General features: G+C 32.9%; 1 protein-coding gene across 3 annotated transcripts in view; it reads left to right on the forward strand.

Annotated features, from left to right (window-relative positions):
- LOC118186316 (adhesion molecule nephrin-like) overlaps positions 1-19,555 on the forward strand; it is a 1,043,604-nt gene that overhangs the window by 691,884 nt on the left and 332,165 nt on the right. The gene's annotated exons all lie outside the window — the stretch shown is intronic.

Consider the following 19,555-nt stretch of genomic DNA (forward strand, 5'->3'; position numbering starts at 1 on the left):
TCAAAGGCTCAAAAAATAACTTTTCACAGTTTGCACTAGTTCACATAGCATGTATATTGCTGATAATTCTTACTGCTTGCTTACCTCTTCAACTACATTGAGTATTGTTGTATAACTAAATGACATACTTGCATGCATATATACTTAAAGACCTATAAACTCGTTAAGCAACTTATATGTCGTAAAACCTTCCTTTAATAACTCAATCCTCAAAAATAATAACAGGTTATAATCACAGCTTGCACTGCTTCGTGTATGCTGTTTTCGTTGCCTATCTTAAATTCAATTCTACTGTCCCTTTTATGTATATTCTACTAAGTAACTACTTGATCCGAACAACAAAATATATGCATTTGAGAATCGTAATCTATTGATTGGATTACTAATTTAGCGAAGCCAGTAAAAGGAATATATTAGTGGAAATGTAAACGGCAAAATATAAAAGACTCAGATTCAAACTATTTAAAGCAATTCAATAGAGATCAAACAATTATTACGATTATAATTTTAAAAAATCTTTGAGAGAAAAGCTTATTAGTGCTTCTCAAAATGTTGGACAATACGACAGTGAAATTAATAAGTTTGTGGACATTAAAGCAATCTATTAAACTTCCATTGTTTGGCAACTCTGTTATTTAAAGCAGTAGCCTTTTTATATAAAAATAAGCAAAATAAAATTCCTTCTTGATATTTCCTTCCGCTGTTGTTATGGTGGCATCTCAAAGAACCATGGCTTTGTATTTGCGGCCGCTAACATCATTGATCAAATATCCGAAAAGCTACAGAACTGACTTTCCGAACATTATTTAAAGCGAACATAAATATTTGGCTGTTAAGTGTGATGGATGTGCAACAAAAGAGTACGCAAGAAGTAAAAATATTGCATCATTGATGGAATAAATATATAGACCTCTTTAATGTAACATTTTTCTGAAGTATTTCAGTAACCGAAAATGAGCTTAAAATTCCCATTTCTTTCTATAGGAGTGTTTATTTCACCTATTCGATTCGTACATAGAGAAATTTGAGATTGTTAACGCAAAGAAATGAATTTTGCAAAGTGTTTTCAATATAAGCCATATGTTTGCAGTCTGACAAAGGTAACCGATATGCGCTTAAAGATTTAGGAAATTTCTCATATATTAGAAGTACATATGCATAGAATGTACCTACAAGAAAATTACACTCTAGACACATGCGTCATAAAATTGTACCAATTGAAATAAATAAATATATATTATATAGTGCATTTTATTAATATGCATCTTAATAAAAATATATTTGTACATTAGTACAATATAAAACGTTGATTAAATGTGCATTAGGTAAAGATTTATAAATAAGTAACTTATGAATTATGCGTTAGAAGAATTTATGCTTTAATGTTAAAGAAGTAAAGAGGTTGATTGTGGAAAAATTTGCTCGGAAATATATGCATTCTTTCTTGAAAATTCTAATGAAATTTTGAGTTGAAGCCTGAAAATGATCTAACGAATTTCCTCTAAAGTCAATACTCTTTTCGCTAAAACAGCCTTTCTAAATTATATTCTTTATGAGAAACAAGACACAATTCAAAAAAGAAAAAGCTGAACTCGTATCTTATTACGCGTAAACAGGAACTTCTTCTTCCTCCAGGCTTTAAAAGTACATGAATATCTTGACAGAGAGAATAGGAAGAGTGTCGAGTAGCATCATCATTAATTCCTTATCGACTTTAAATTTTTCACTACTTCGCTTTAAGGCCATTTTATGCGAAGATGCCAAAGCATGAGAGCACTGTTTTTAACAAATTATTCCAAACTTTAGAAAATTATACTCTGGGGAGATGAGCTATCATATACAATTATAAAAATTACATACGCAACCTATCTTCACAAAACGCAGCGTGATAATTAACGGTTAAAATTCCAGCGTTTCATGTGATTTCATCTTCTATCGTTCAAAACTATGAAATCTAAATTACTTCTAAACAACATACTTAAGAGTAAATTTTGAGCTTGTTGGAATTTTCAATTTCTAAATGAAGTTAGGTCTTTACAAAATGGGGATTTGTTTTCATGTTTAGTGATTAACATGAGATATTTGATTTAAGAATCGAGTCACGACCTATGTTAGTAAATTGCATGCAATATAGTCATAAATATAGTCATATTAAATAAAATAGGTTATAGCCAAATAAATTTAGAAGTTTGCTTTCATATTTTTTTATCTTACATATATATATATCTATATATAGATAGAGTGTCGAAGTACTTCAGAGAAAGAAGGGAGGGAGTCAAAAGTTTTAGTTTTAAGTTTTGGTTTACAATTTGGTAAATGATCAAGAGGCATCTGCATTAAGCGTTTCGTAAAATCGCATGATTAATTTGATTGACGCAGTGTAGACTTACAGCTCTATTTTGAGAACAGAGAGATGAAGTCCCCAAATTAAATAAAATAGGTTATAGCCAAATAAATTTAGAAGTTTGTTTTCATAATTTTTTATCTTACAAAAAATATGAAAGCAAACTTCTAAATTTATTTGGCTATATATATATGTAAGATAAAAAATATGAAAGCAAACTTCTAAATTTATTTGGCTATATATATATATATATGTAAGATAAAAAAATATGAAAGCAAACTTCTAAATTTATTTGTCTATAACCTATTTTATTGAATTTGGGTACTTCATCTCTCTGTCCTCAAAATAGCGCTGTAAGTTAAGTCTACACTGCGTCATTCAAATTAATCATACGATTTTACGTTACGCTTAATGCAGATGCCTCTTAATCATTTACCAAATTGTAAACCAAAACTTAAAAATGAAACTTTTGACTCCCTCCCTTCTTCCTCTGAAGTACTTCGACACACTATCTCTCTCTCTTCGCTTAAGCTTTCATCCTGTTAAGACGCTTTACTACAATCATCTATGTGCTGCTAATCAAGATTGTGAATGTTTTGGAAGTGGGCACGATTGGAGTGCCAAGTGAATTGGAGCCACCATTGTGAATTTAAATAAATATGGTATTGAATCCGGCTCGACTGTTTCTTCATCAAAATGGATGGACGCTCTAAGCGTCAAGTATCTACGCCATCAGTACTTCTACGTATCTACATCGTAGTGTTCCTACATCAATGCATCAAAAATGTAACATTGCTAAGCTTTTGCATCTCCGTGGTCTTATATCAGTGCTTTTAAAATTTGTGCTAATATTACATTTATTAGCTCGACGGGATTGAATTTTGTGCTACTAACCTCAATGGAATATTTATTCCTCAGTTGGATTTCTGCAAAATAGTATCTGCAAATTCATCATTCTAAAAGATATCATCGACTATTCAAATACTGCTGTGCTATCATTACATATATATATAATATATTCTGGAGCAGGAAGTGATTTCGTAGAAGTGTTGATCCATAATGACTAGGAAATTGGAGGCGAATGCAAATTAAATCTTCAGTTTTATTTTCAGCAACGTGTTACGGCTACACACAAGTCGGCAGATTAAATGTGACTGTTCCAAAAGGCTTAAATTTTTTATAACTTTGTAGCAAGAAAGCAGCAGTAGACAGGCAACAGTCCAGCTAGGCCAAAGCGTGGAAAGCAAGTGCGTAATGTTTAGGATGAAATCTTAAGTCGAACTGAGTTAGTTTTGGTTCTCAAAATATTTTGATTGGATAGTTAATATTACTCTAAAATTACTATTGGCTGGTTGAGTTTTAGTTCCATTTACATCATGATAATTATGAATAACACGACATCGATTTCTCTCGATTTCTAGATACTTGAGTTAGCTTCGCTAAATCTCTTTTAGTTAGTTATAATTTAGTTGTTACTTCTTATTCTGAGTTTAAGCACAAGTGGAGGCTTTGTTGTAAGCCCGAGAAAAGGGGCAACTGTTCATCTTATTTTGAGTGAAATAAAGGGTAGTTAAACCTTCTTGAGCCTACGTTCTTAGTTATCTGAACTCAGCAATAAGTCGCTTAATAGTTCACTAGATTCCTCGACATTCACTTTAGCCAAAAATCGTCAACAACCTTACATTTTGCGCTCGAAATTTCAACTGACTGGCGTTAGAAAGTGGGAAATTTACACTGACCTCTCCTACCTTTCAAATACCTGAGGCATAAACAAACCCGATGGAAGGATTTGATTTCATACTAGAAACCATACGGGGAGCTATGAAGCCAGCTGCAACGATCGAAGGCAAAGGTTCAGTTATGACCTTCCTGGAAAATTTAGAATTACATTTTACGCTATATTCCTTAAATAAGCTTTAGAAGATTATAAAAACAACAGCTAACTTAAAATGCCAAATCCTTAGTTGGTTTAAGAGTTTCCGAAAGTTTCTGCTGGGGGATCCAGGTTCTGAAGCATACAAGTGAAAAAATTTTTAACTTTATAACTTTTTGTATAAAAACAACTTGAAAAAAGAACTGTGTGTGAAAATAACTTTTGTATGGTTTTAACTAAGCTATTGAGAACAACATAACTTTGAAGCTTATACATAGCAATGTTTATTCTCCCGTTTATATAGAGGTAGTTGGTATAACTTATTCCTGCACAAAAAAAAGTACAATGACTGAAAGATATGTGCAATGCCCTCGCAGGGACTCTAAACTCGGAACTCTCGAATACGCGCCGAGTATAAGGGCAACTGGGAATTAGGGGACCTATTCGCCAAATCCTTGTGGTGGGGAATCATCATCCACCACCTTTTTTAGTTCGGGCGCCACTGTAGAAACATTAGTTTTTTTTTTCTTTTTTAGCAGGAAGACGTGAAAAATGAGCAATGCCCTTGCCGGGACTCGAATACGCGCCGAGTGTGCTGACCACTACAGTACGAAGGCACGCTAAGAAATATTTTAAATACCGCGAGAGAAATACTTTAAATAACTTACAGAAGCGAAACTGTAATTTTTGTTCAGGCATCTATTCTGCGAAAGATTTAACTACAATAACAAAAGTGCTATTTGAAAAATTTTCTATAGCACTGCACTGCGCCCGCTATAGCACTGCACTGCGCCCGATTTGGTGTCACCTATACAATGGCTGTAAATTTATTTTTACCAATATGATTATGATATGAGTGATATTTATTTTTACAGGTAAATATTATCATCTGAAAATAATGTAAAGAAAATCCACCTTAATGAAGTAGAAAATGTTAGCAGTTTAAATTTTGAACTAAAAGATTACTGCAGTCAAAAATTCAGAACTTCAAACTTGAAACACGTAATACCACTGCTAAATCACTTGTAAAGCACAGGCTAAAATTAATGAGTTGTAAACTCCGTAGCTCGTTCATTCTAAGCAAACTAATTCATATATATTTAACAATTTTCTGTAGTCTTCAGAGCGAAAGGGGGTGAGCACCAAAAAAATCAGCCTTATGTTCTACTTCAAAATGTCGCCAACCCCGCAACAAGTAGTTTTCCCTAAAGTCCGGTAGACGGCAAAAGCCTATAGCTCTGACTTTCGTTAAGCTATTTTCACATTTGTAATAAAGCAATGAAATGCGTATAAATAAGCTGAGATATCACAAATTAAAGATGCACAAAATTCCCTGTAAAAATAAAATTATTATAAAAAGTGCTAAAATTAATAATAGGAAATAAATAAATACCAATACTAAATACATAGCATTGTACAAATAAACAAAATTTTTACATTAATTAAGAGAACAGTTTTACCATGTAATGTGAATTACATCTTTCGAGCTTATATTTAACCAAAGAACTTAAGCATGCAATACTGTATCAATTAGGAAGAATGTCTTCTTATTATCCTTTCTTGTGATATGAAGAGAAGATTCTGCTACAAATACTGCTATAATGATCATATGTTCCAAACGTTTTATTGTATTTTTTATTTTATGGTATTAAGGATCGTATTGTTGAAATCTGGTAGTCCGATTCGGGGTTCGAATTCCGGCGAATTCGAGAGCTACATGGGCATTTTCGTGCTTTCCCCATGTGTAACGGGTACAAAATCCAGTTTTTTTTTAGAAAGTAGTCCACGAATGTATCCTTCTCCTTAAAAGCAGATATCCCTCGAGTGCTTTGCCATGACTAAAGTAAACCAAACCAATAACGACTCAAATTTACACTAACAATGTAGTTTGTTTTAAGAATATTAACTTTCCAAGACTTTATTTTGTTTGATTTTTTTCTTGTAGTTTCATTTTAATGTATGTCTAGATTTACATATCGTGCGTCTGTATTCGAAGAAGCATTCAAATTTCTGAAATGGCAACACAATATTAAAACAGATTTTAGACATTTGTTTTCTTCTAGTCTTCAATATCAGATTCAAGATCTGTACTCACTTCTTATTTTCTAATTAGAAAAAAAGGAACTCCGGCATAATAATTAACACAAAAGATTTTTTCGCTTAGTTGGGAAACGCATTCGCTTTAACTGAAGTTCTTTGAAGCTTAGTCTAACATTATCAAAGCGTTATTATTACGTTGATGAACACTCTAGATACGTCTCGTGGAAGATGTAGCTCTTAATCCAAAGAAGAGAGGTGGAGTTCAGAACATTTTTACACGTCTCCAATAGGAAGAGCAACTTTCCCTCCATTCTTATCGGAAGAGTGAAAAAAAAAACCTGTTCCAACCCTACCACTTTTCGTTTGAACAAGCACTACAACTTCTACATCAAGCACTAAACTTTCGGAAGAGAAACGCTTTGACAATTCGGAGGAAGTTCCAGAGAAATTGCTTTTATTGAAAATAATTGTTTTTTATTTTTGCTGATTATCGCTTTAAATCTCATTTTTTAACTATTAAAAAGTGCACAAAGCTATTTTTCTCAAGTAGACATTTTTTCCCTGAATTAAAGAAGCAAAAATAATAAAGAAGTTCTAATTGAAATTCTGTAACATTTGCAGCAATTCAGTAAGTACAAGTTTACTGAGAATATTCATCGGTGTATTGAAGATATACATACATATATACCTATATATATATTCATAGGTTTCTTTATTAATTTCTGCAGTCTCCTAAATGTTTCGAAAGAAAAGTGCTTGAAAAGCCAATTCCTACCAAGCAGTTATAAAAGACTGTACTATCGATCCTTTACGTTCTTTAGGGTGGAGGGCTTTTCGGTAACCTTGAAAGCGGTTGTGAAAGTATTGGAATCTGGCTTATATATTTACGTTATTCTCTCCTCCTCTATCATGTTACTCTCTGATTTTTGGAAAATGTTCGTAGAAAAAAGTTTTTGTTATCTTTTATGATTTAAAATTTTTAAATGTGCTTCCCTAGATTTATTATTGATTTATTGCAAATTTGTACTCTTCCCTTGTTTTCTTTTAAGCGAAACAATTTTCTTTAAAGACTGCAAGAACTTGATATTTTGCTGGGCCTGAAAATTTTTGTAATATTTGATAAGCAATTTGGCTATGATGCATGACGCAGATTTTTCTTTTGATATACCTCTACAGTATTTTTATTGAATGAAAAATTTACTTTCTGCGTGTTTCCATAAAACACGTATTATTTATTTTTTTCTTTATTGTAATTAAATTTAAGTGTAAAATTTTATTTAATTTCTTATTTTTTAAGAAATAAATTTTCTGTTTTATCAGCATCTGAAAGCACTGATAAATAAAGGACGATTTAAAACTCAGAACGAATTTAAAAAGTTTACATGGCATTGAACATGCAATGAATTAACTACGTTATTAAAGCAAAAAGGAACAAAATCATAAGAGGTAAGGACTTTTATGAAGTAATGTTTTCATCAAAATTAGTCTGCCTGACCACGCTTTGTCCAGAAAAAGACAAAAATGTTTAATTTTAAACGCTGACTATCGGAGTTATTATTATTAATCACTTCCTAAAGATTATGTTAAGATGTATGAACAGCAAAAGCAACATATATCTAGGAGTATTTGCTACATGTCAATGAATAACACATTTGATATTTGCGATTCCCAGTGATGCAAGTTTTACTTAAGTAATCTTACGAACTAAAATTATATCTAAAATCCAAGCACTGCTTAAAATGAAATTGTTGATAGTTGCATTTAAATAAAAGTTTGACCCACCAGGCGGCCAAGTGATGAAGTTGCTGAACACTGGTACTTCTGTCCGAGGTTCGAATCCAGTGAACGAGCTAGCTGCATGGGCGTTTTCATGGTTTAGCCATAATCCTTTGCGATAATCAGATGAACCAACCAACCTAAATACAAGTTTGTGCTCATAAACTAAATGCTGCTGAACGTAAAAGATTTGCTAGAAATCTGTTTAATCTGTTTAAGTATGCACAACTGACTTAAATTTAAATATGAAAAGGATTTAAATTGACACCCTCAAGATTAATTCTGCAAAGAATTGAAATAAACTAATCGCAGTTTTGCAAAAATTCTTAACTTAAAATTACAATACTAATTAATTTAAAATTAATTTCTAAATGCCACATAATTCTAAAGGAAGATAATTCTGAAGAATCCACATAATTCTGAAGAATTATAATAAATATTATATATTTTATTATAATAAATATCATAAAGTTTGACCAAACTTTAGATAGACTGACAGCGAATTATCGCCAAGTCTAAAATAGCAACTGAATCTTGAGAAGAGTGTAAAAGACCCTTTCATTTAAAACTAAGAAAAACAGATGGCACATTTGGTACTTACAACTCAGCCAACTACTTGTGGCGAAATAAATAATTTCAACCAACAGCAAGTTCAAATGTAAAATTTAGTTGAAATGAGCTAGTAGCCAGAAGTTGATTATATCAAATTAACGCGAAATTGGCTCAAAACTTAATCACCGTAGATATTAAAATATTGGCATTTATAATGCAAGGCTGAAGACTACAGATATTATTTGAGCTACAGATATTATTTAGTGACGTGGTCTCGAGAGGTATAACACAATCTGTCTACCATCAAAAAAACCTAATCTTAAATACCCGCAAGCTAATTTGCATTCTGACGTGGTAACGGAAGCAAAAAGTGACAATAAAGTTCTAAATCATAATAACTTTTTAATTAAAATTGTCAGGACCTGTAAGTCTTTTGACTTGCTTTGGAAATATAACGTATTCTGAATAGGAACAGAAAGCTTACTAAAGCTATGTTCCAGTATGTGTGGAATAGACGACACAAGCACGAAGGGTATACTGAAACCTTTATTCTCTATTACTTTACAGGTGCTCCCGTACTTCGGGACACAGAGAGGTCTGAACGTAAAAATATAAAACTTCTAACTAAAACTCTAACTAAAAGCTAACTTTGAATTAGTATACAAATGCCTAACACTAAGACTGGCCTTTTTAAAAGGTTACGTAGGTAGTACGCAAATTCCTGAAACTACAATACGTTTTAAATATCAAGAGGACTAAATCTCTGGCCTTAACTCTCTCGCTGCGCATCCCGCGATTTCCACAGGCAACGTAGAAGTAGCAAAATTTGCGCAACCCCCGATTTCCGCGGGGATGAGTTTCAGCTGTCTATTTAACTGTGCAACCCACTCTTTCCCCGTTCCCCGTTCAAGGTTTCCTTTCGGCTGTCTGTGATGTTTAACTGTTTATTTCGATGTGGGCTAACAGATAGCGTTAGTTGTCCACATTTCTGCCAAATATACAAGGATACGTAATGTAGCATTTTGCGCGCGCTTTTCAGAGCTCAAAGATGTCTGTCAGGAAGCGTTTCGCGAGTGATATAACCTATATTCCTGACGATATTTCAGACATTGATAGTAGTTCTGATTCTGATTTCAAGTATATTGAAGATAGTTATAGCGAAACTGATGAGAATTTCTCGTATTCCTCTGCAGATAGTGATGAATCTGAAAATTCAGTTTCAATTGAAAACGTTCGACAGTGGTGCAAACTATTACATTATGCAAATATTTTCATTAATATATATGTTTTACCTTTGTATTTTATAAAATAAATCATAATTTAACCAATATTAATTTTCAAAATTTTCCCTTTATATCATTATTCTTCATTTTCAGAATTCTGGCAACCTTTTTCTGTGACCTAATTCTATAGTGAAAAAAAACTCTTTTACAACATTTTTTTGTATATTTTAACTCTAAAATATATGTAGATTTGAAATATGTAATTAAAAAATACACAATTTTTGAACTTATTTTGATTAAAAAAGTACGCAGTGAGAGGGTTAAAGGCAAGCAGCAACTAATTGAAAACTCGTAAGAATGCAGTAGCAAGGCGGCTCACTTCCTCTCTTTCTCTAACTCTTGGCAAAAAGCCACAACTTAAATACTTGGGCGTTAGCAAGTACAATTTGCATAAACAAGTTAACGCATTTAACTCTGGCCGGAAGTGGAAAATAAGAAAGTATAATAAAGTTTTAAAAAATAAAATAAACGTTAGTAAAACTTAAGATCCTTAAACAATAATAAAAACCCTACAATGTAATGAAACAAAATTAATATTAATTGATCTAAAATCATATAAAATTACCTAATTTCTTAAAGTTTGATTAATTCGGCTTGGAGGATGTATGCTGTTGTCGTGCAGGTACCTTTGGTTGAGGAAATGGTGTATTTGGTTTATTTACTTGCCTCCAACTTTTACTTTCATAAAATAATCTCAAAAATGTTTTAAGAAGTACGATTTAGTTTATCATTTTCTGTATCAGAATTTAAGACTCACCAAATATCTTGATAATTAGAAATTAGTTTGTATTACCATTTTGTTTCTTAGAGCACTACTTTTGTTATTATTTATGCTACACTGAATGTGTTACTGAAAATGTGCAATCAAATGTGTTACTGAAATCTGTCTGAAAATACCAATCTAAAGAGTTTTTTTCAATTCTTTTGCTTCATTGTACATTTTAGACTAATGCAGTTTTCATCCATGCGGATACGTGAAGTATCCCTAAGTTTTAATACATGAAAAGAAGCCTCCTTTTTTTCATAAAAATTACTTCAAATACTGCAGTTGTATTAATCAAACATTAATTGTACTGAACCTAACAATTCATTTGCAACGTATCAAATTGCACGTGAAGCAAAAAAGTCTACACTTTGATCTAATGTAAACAACAGAATTCCTAATTATTTTAATCACATAAACATTCCTTACAAAATAAAAAGCTTGTATTTGGCAGCATTAATTTTACGATTAAATTTACGTAATGAGAAATTTCTCGATTTTTCTCCCGCTACACGTTTGTAGTAGAAAATATTTTTAATACGTAAATTCACTTTGTTATACTTTATAAAGTAGTCATCGTCTAAATTCTCTTAATTAAAACCTTCTAAGCATATTTGTTGAATAATTCGGAAAGAAAAGACAAGAGAAAATTGAAGGGAGTTCTGCAATTAAAAATATATTACTTCAGTCAGTCATTTATTAGATTTTCAGTTACAGAACTTACGATTGTTTTAATATAATTTGCATTCATAGCATACTGAATAGTTTTGTTTTTATATTTCAAAACTAATTTTGAGGAAATCTCTAACCTATTTATCATTTCATTGGAATAAATGAAAATTACCTCATAAAAGTTTTAGAATAAATAACTTATTCTTTTTCTCTTATAACCCAATTTGTTCTTTTCCTGTTTAGCTCAAATTCTAATTCTTTCCATTCAAAAATTCAGTTTTGAAATAAGAAGAAATGAATGAAATCCAGTAAAATCGAATTAATTTGTTTAAAAGAATAATTTATCCTAGCGGAGCAATTAAGTGTGGATAAATGCAGTATTTGAACAAAGCACAATTAAAATATTACAAAGATTAGAAGCAATTAAATTGAGATATATTTATATAATATTTAAACAAAGAACAAGTGAAATAATGTAAAAGGTTTCGAGAGAAATGTACGAAACGTTGAAGTGGTATTTTTTAACAATAATTTAAAATAATGAGCTCCTTACCTTGCACTGATTGCAAAATGATTGGCTACTTATAAAAACAAACGAATGGGGAAGGAAGCTGACAGATGGTCGGTTTTTTAATTGTGATGTAATTGGGTAATGAAATTTTTCGTAACTACATAGCAAAATATTTGCTACATATCACGCATTTCCAGTCTTCTCTCTGAAGCAGTCTTTGCTTAGAAATTCTATGCATAAAATGAGAGTGAACTATTTTCTTTCTTAGAATGAAATAAAATAATTACCTCCTTGTATGGAGAATGAATTATACAGCTTATTGTTTCCAAAGCTGTGGGATACATCTTCCTGCAGAGGGTGACCATTGTCCTGAAAGGCAGAAAGACATTTGATAAAATAAGAGCAAAGAATTTTACATAACTAAAATAAATTGGTAGAAGTGTGCCTTATTTGTTCTTCTTAAATAATGTCTTTGTAATATGCTGATTCACTTTCAGGAATGTCTGTTAATTTTGCTATGCCATAATTCAGCAGCTTTGGTAAAAGTCAATCTTTTGTACAGACTGTCCCGCTCTTTCAAATGACGTAAAAACTATCATTTTACCCTTCTCGCATTTTACAGTTTTAATATTTTACGATTTAATTTATTCATATAGCTTGCCTCATGATTTCTGCTATATTACATTCACATGTAACACTGAACTGATTTTAAAATAACAGCCAGATTTCATCAATTATGGATGTCTTTTAAGCTTAACATTATTTCTAAATTTAAAATTTCATTGTTAAAAATAAGGAAGAGATTTTTAAAAATAGCTGTCTAGGCATTAGATATTTTTGAAGCAGGAGAGATGCAAACTGAGCAATGCCATTCCCGGGACTCGAACCACGGACCTCTCGAATTCGCGTCGAGCGTGCTGACCAGTACACTACGAAGGCATGATAAAAAGGCGGCGGGAGAAACACCTTATATAGTCCCCCTTTTAAAGTGCGACTGGGTCTTTTTAGGGGACCCAATCGCCAAATCCTGGTGGTGAAGAATTATCATTCACCACCTTTTAGTTCGACGCCACTGTAAAAACATTAGGTTATTTCGAAGCAGGAGACATGAAAAATGAGCAATGCCCTCGCCGGGACACGAACCACGGATCTCTCGAATTCGCGTCGAGCGTGCTGACCATACACTACGAAGGCATGCTAAGAAGGCGAGAGAAATACCTTATGGTTTTAAAATTTAAGCTCTTAAAGCCAGGCAAATTGATATGTTATCTATTACATTCGTTTTTTTTTTATTTTTTTATGTATGACTGACAATTCTTTTAATCAATGAAAACGTGTTAAATTCAGTTATATTTAAAGAGAGTTAATTTTTAATAAGTTTCATAGCTTTCTTAAGACATATTTATTTTGATCAGTTTCACAAACAGCTTATATCATCTTAAAATATACCACTTAAATGTACTTCTATTCATTTCAGGTATTTACATTGATTACAACAAATATGTTCACGGTTTTATATACGTTTTATGTTCATGTTTTGATTTTATATAAAAAAAGGTATTAAACCTAATTTTAAGATTTTTGTTTTATTCTAATAGTCAATAATTTAAGGGAGAAAGCAGATACCTTGATATGTTCTAATTAAATTGTCCAGGAGAAAGCCATTAGATAAACTTTCAAAATCAGTCTGAGCAACTGTATATTAATCTTTTAGCTAATTTATCTGGGATAAGAATATGCATGGAATAATGTGTCCTTCTCTTAAACCTACTGCCTTTTTCCTTGGCGGAAGAGGAAATGAAAGAAACGTTCAGTAATTATAGACGTATTTGCGTACTTCTTAAAGTAGTGAAAAATAAAATAGGCAAAAAGGAACTATCAGCATTATATATGGTCTAATTTGCAAGATTCTGAAATATAAGAATGATAGCTATAAGATATTTTGCGACATTACCGAGATGAACGCATGTTTGCTTAAGTATAATTACACATTCAGGCAAATTAAATATATACCAAGCAAACATTTATTTTGTGAAGCTGCCACATTTTTGTAATTTTTATTAATGTATTATTAATATATCACAAAGTTCATGATATACTTTCATTAGCATCGGAAATTATTTGTAGTGTGCGCAAAATTTGGAAAGCTGTGCTGACGGACGTATCTCTAGATTTCACGCATGATATAAAATCTACAATTAAGAGAAAACACCACTTAACGTTGTTGAATACAGATATAAGCCTTGCGACCAAGGGAAAATACCACTGATCGTTGTTACTTCGTCTCGGGATCGATTTCTTTCGAATGCTCTGACTTCATAAGGTTTCTATATTTTTTTCCTAACGTGTGACAGGAATGGGGTAATAAATTCTCGACGAAAATTCTTTCTCTCTCTCTCTTAATAGGTTCGTAGAGTCATTAGGTTATTCTAAAGCACGATACGTGAAATATGTCCAGTGCTCTCGCCGAGATTCGAACCTGGATCTCTCGATTACGCGCCGAGCGTGCTACAGTTACATCACGAAGGCATGCTGGAAGGAGGGAGGAAACACCTTATAAGTCTCCCACAAACGCATTCATCTTTTTAGGCAAGAAGCCCATGCGCTCTTTATCATAACCAATTAAAGAAAGAGATATACATTTCACACGTAAATTATGGTTTGGTTTGGTTTATTTAATTACGGGAAAGCACACTAGGGCTATCTACCTAAGGGGAGGGATGCCTTCGTGGAGGACATTTTAAGGAAAACTGGCTCGTATACACGTTACACATGGGGAAAACCACGAAAACGCCCATGCAGCCAGCCCGTTCGCGGGATTCGAACTACCAGTGTTCAGCGACTTTACCGCTCGGCCGCTGGTGGGCCCCACGTAAATTATGTAAAGTGTTTAGAGAATAATAGCATAAGGTGGAGAGCCGTTGGTTGTTTGGGACCGAGAAATGAAAACAGACCATACTTTCTCCCGGAGTTGAACTTGGAAGTTCTGAATAAAAGGCTCGGTTGCTAGCCTTTGCCTCACAATATTGCATAGAAGAATCTACTTAACTATTTCAAATGAAAGTAGATAGAATGTAACTCAGATGTTATAAAACAGGTTTAAAACATCAAAGGTAATTATTCTGTTCTGTTTGTACATTTAATTACTAATACAACTCATACTTTAGAGTTATATACTCTTTAAGAGCACAAAATATGGTACTGGTCAAGTAATTTCAGAAAATGTAACCTTCTCAGTCTATTCCTCACATCTGAGAAATATCGTCTATATTCGCCTTTTGTACTGTAACAGAAACAATCCAATAATCCGTTTTCTCTATATATTCGCATCCTGTCCATCTAGCAACCTTATCGCAGAAATCTCATGATTCCGTCACCTTACCTGATACTATTGAATCTAATGGAAGCATGTTTATACGGGCGTCAAGAACTCGATCTTTGTACCCTCCTAGCCACAGAAACTGCCTCAACCGAGAAAAGGAATAATCGCTGTCACCTCAAGAATCGATCGTGAGATACTGTAAAGGATATAGAAGGAATGGATTATCGGTTTGACGGCTGCAGCTTCACAAAAGATTTTCACATAGGAAGAATGCCAGATAAACACGAGGAGTTCCTCTTTCTATCGATATGACAGTGTTATAACGTTTTTGCTATTCGTAAATGCATGTTTCTGAAGCATATCGATGCAATGTATACTTTATGCGCAATCTGCACCTTTATGCTCCCATTTATTGCATGACGCTCATTATTTATTATTTAAACTTGAAATCCTTTAAGCTTTATTTTTCAAAACACTTTGCCTTTATGAACGTTATAAGGTATTTCTCCCGCCTTCTAAGCATGCCTTCGTAGTATAGTGGTCGACACACTGGGCGCGTATTCCAGAGGTCCGTGTTTCGATTCCCGGGGAAGGCGTTGCTCATTTTTAATCTTTCCTGCTTTAAATATAACCTCATGACTCTACAGTGGCGACCGAACTAAAAGGGTGGTGGATGATGATTCTCCACACCCAGGATTTGGCTATAGTGTTCCCTAAAACCGCAGTCACCCTTTAAAAAGGGACAGTATATTAAGTATTTCAGCCACTTTCTTGGCATGCCTTCGTAGTGTGGTGGTCAACACGCTGGGTACGTTCCGTGGTTCGATTCCCGGTGAATGCGTTGCTCATTTTTCAACATTCCTACTTTAAATATAACGTAATGGCTCTACAACGTGTATAATATATAAATACATATGTAAGATAAGAAATATTAAATTTAATTTGCAGTGGCTCCTTAACTCTCTTTTTGGATTTAGTTATATCCACTTTCTGTTCTAAAAATAAAAACCTTTCATAATAAATCTTATTTTTCTAAATTGCGTCATTTCAAAATTAATCCATGTCATGTGATTTTACATAATGCTTCAGCCAATAATAATTTAAAATTTTGAGAATAGAAATGCGAATAATCAATCAAAATGAAGGTGTACAAAAATGATTCTTTCTGAACTGCGTTTTCGTCCCAGATGCGACACATTCCTCTGTCCTCCTCTCTCGCTTGCAAGCTTGCTGTTTGCTACTGTTGCTTTTTCTTTCAATATACTCTAAAATTCTAAAAAGTACAGATGCAATTCTTCAAGAACGGGAAAGCACAGCGAAAATTTATCTGTGCTATCAGCAAAAACTTTTTGTGTGCCTCATATGATGTTTTAGAAAACTATTTATATGTTCATTCATAAAGATAATAGGTCATCGAGGTCAGAAAATACAACCACTGACCTCGATGGTTGCTATCATCTTTATGATTCAACATATAAATAATTTTCTAAAATATTACATGAGGCATGTATTTCCGTATATAGACTTCATGTGATTTTTCAGAAAACACACTGTTACATGCATTCCATTCCATTCCATTGACGGAAGACGCGAGCACTGTACCTTTACCATAGGGTGAATCAGTTCAGCACCGCGCCCCCCAAGATCTAGAGCAGCCAAAGAGGCCACACGTGAGCCGCGCACAGAGAGACCAAGCCCAACGCCGGATCCACCCAGGGCAGTTCAACGAACCAAAGGCCCATAGGGGACCCACACCCCATCGCCCAGACGTCAGATTTATAAAAGAAATATTTACATGGCCAAACAAGGGCATAGAGGGATACAATTAAGTACATTAATAATATATCAAGGATTGTACAAATTTAACAATAAGAGGTAAAGATTACAAGATTACAGGATAAAGCAAGTTACAGGAAAATGAGTACAGAACACAGAAGGCGTGTTATAAGTTAAGGGCATCACGATAAGACAGAATAGGCCTATTGCTGGTTAATGACATCACAATAATACTAAATCTGAATCGAAATTAAATATATTAAATAGGCCAGAGTACATTAGGGAGGATAAAGTAATGGCATGGTTACATAACAAATACAAATCAAAGATATGAGTGCATGTGAGTAATAGAAATATGAGTAAGTATAAGGGCAGTACACTATAAATGCGTTACCAATTCAGTATAGAACAATTCAGTATATGACAATGCAGTTAATATTAATCAGCACATAACCGATACAATACAATAAATAAATAAATAAATAAATAAATAATATAAAAGGTCAGTATAAATCAGGTAAGTCAATGCGTAATAAATAGAATCAGAATGGATCAGCACTTAACCAATACGAATAATATAAATATAAATAGTACACTACAAATGACAATATTCAATAGATAACAGGTAAATCAAATTCAATGCTGTAGAAATGCAATCAAGATAAAACAGCACAGAACAAATACGAATAAAATAAATACAAATGCATTATAAATTCAGTATAGAACAAGTAATACAAATATAATAAGTGATACAAATTCAGTGCATAATTAATCTAATCAAGATGAGCTCATATAAATGCAATATATAACAGGTAATGTAAATTCAGCGCAGATGCGATACAAATTTAGTATATGAGAGGTAATACAATTCAGTATGTAATAAATGAAACCAAGACAAATCAGCACATATCTAGTATGAATAATATAAATAGAAAGATAAGGGTAGTACACTATAAATGCAGTACAAATACAGTATATAACAATGTGATCAATAGAATTCAGCACATAACAAATACTGTGAATAGAAATATATACAGATTCAGTATATAACAGACAATACAAAGTCAGTGCATAATATATGCAATCAGGATGAATCAGCACATTATAAAAATGAATAAAATAATATGAGGATAAGGGCAGGGCACGACAAATGCATTACTAATTCAGTATGTAACAATGCAATCTATATAAATCAGCACATAAGAAATACAAATACTATTAAATATGAATGCAACACAAATTCAGTACAGAACAGATGCATATATTATGAACCATTACTTAACTAATACTGTTACATGCAGAAGTATATAACAATATATATTACATTTGCTAAAGCCTGTTTCGATTTCAAATGATTGTAATTTTTAGCATACGGATTTCATTGGCGCTTCAGCCTTTGTCATTACAGACACAAAGTGGTTTTGAGCTCGGCTTGGATTTCAGTATAGCATTGAAATACACATTGTGGTAACATTTAAGACTGCTAAGCTCAAACCTGTTTTTATATTTTTGCAAAGTCAGTATCTAAAATTTTCCTACAGCACGTACGGGGGAAATTGATATACCATCTGATTGTTCGCATAATTAAGTCTCACATTTATAAGGTGAGAAACATAGTTTGAATTTTTATTGCACTTTTAATTGCTAGGCATTCGAAAGTTTCAAACATACAGTTATTTGAAATAGAATGAATCATTCTGAGTCACCTTACATATCTTTGGGAATATTGCAAAGTACTGAGAAGGTCTGAGAAACTTTCTACTTTCACTGGGTTGGTTACCTAAAATGTTAAGAAAACCAGTGAAAATAGCTTGCGTTTTGAGTACAATACTACTTAACAGGGAAATGTATAAGTAATATTCACCAGGTAAATATGCAGTTATTCAGAAGAAATTCATAAGTGTTTCTTTTATATATTTCGTATATTGTATCGCAGAGACTATGAAGAGCTTAGAAACGGAAAATCTTCTAAGACTTATCTGCATACCCGTTCAGAATCGAATACGAAAAGTTCAAACTGCCGAAGCATTACTACCTCTTTGCATGAAATTTGCTGAGTCAGGTATCAAAGCAGTAGATGAGATGTATTACTTTAGTTCCTTAAGTCCTCACACGTTCACCTAAATTGCGAAGGACATACGCTCCCCAATTTATCAAACCTAATTTGGTGGCGAATTCCGTGTCCTCGCTTTCAGTCTGAGCCCAGATATGAATAAACAGAAAGTTTTAGAACGCGAAAGTTAGGTGAAAAAAAAGTTTTCGCTCTGAGTCGAGCTGGGTATCTGATGTGATGCACCCATGTGGTAACTGAAGTTGCCCAGAAGTACTTGGAAGGTCTTTTGTCTGTAGCTCTTACTAATTTTCACAATTAATAAGAAGTAAGGACTTTGCCATTATAGTATTAAACTCACCATCATTCATTCTGTCGTGATTAAAAGTAAATTTTAGCGCATATTGATCAGGCCCACCGAAAATCAATGCACCGGACCAATACACGGACACGTTTTTTAAATCAGCAAGATACACAGTATCCAGTGTTCCCCAAAATAAATGCAGTACCATTGATGAGATTTAAACAAATTTATATCAATAGTATTACAACCGATTTACTCCGATATTTATTTCGAAAAAATTGTTATCCGA

This window comes from Stegodyphus dumicola, chromosome X2 (assembly GCF_044657685.1).
Source record: "Stegodyphus dumicola isolate Sdum_Otavi_A_Nest chromosome X2, ASM4465768v1".
Taxonomy (NCBI): Eukaryota; Metazoa; Arthropoda; class Arachnida; order Araneae; family Eresidae; genus Stegodyphus; species Stegodyphus dumicola.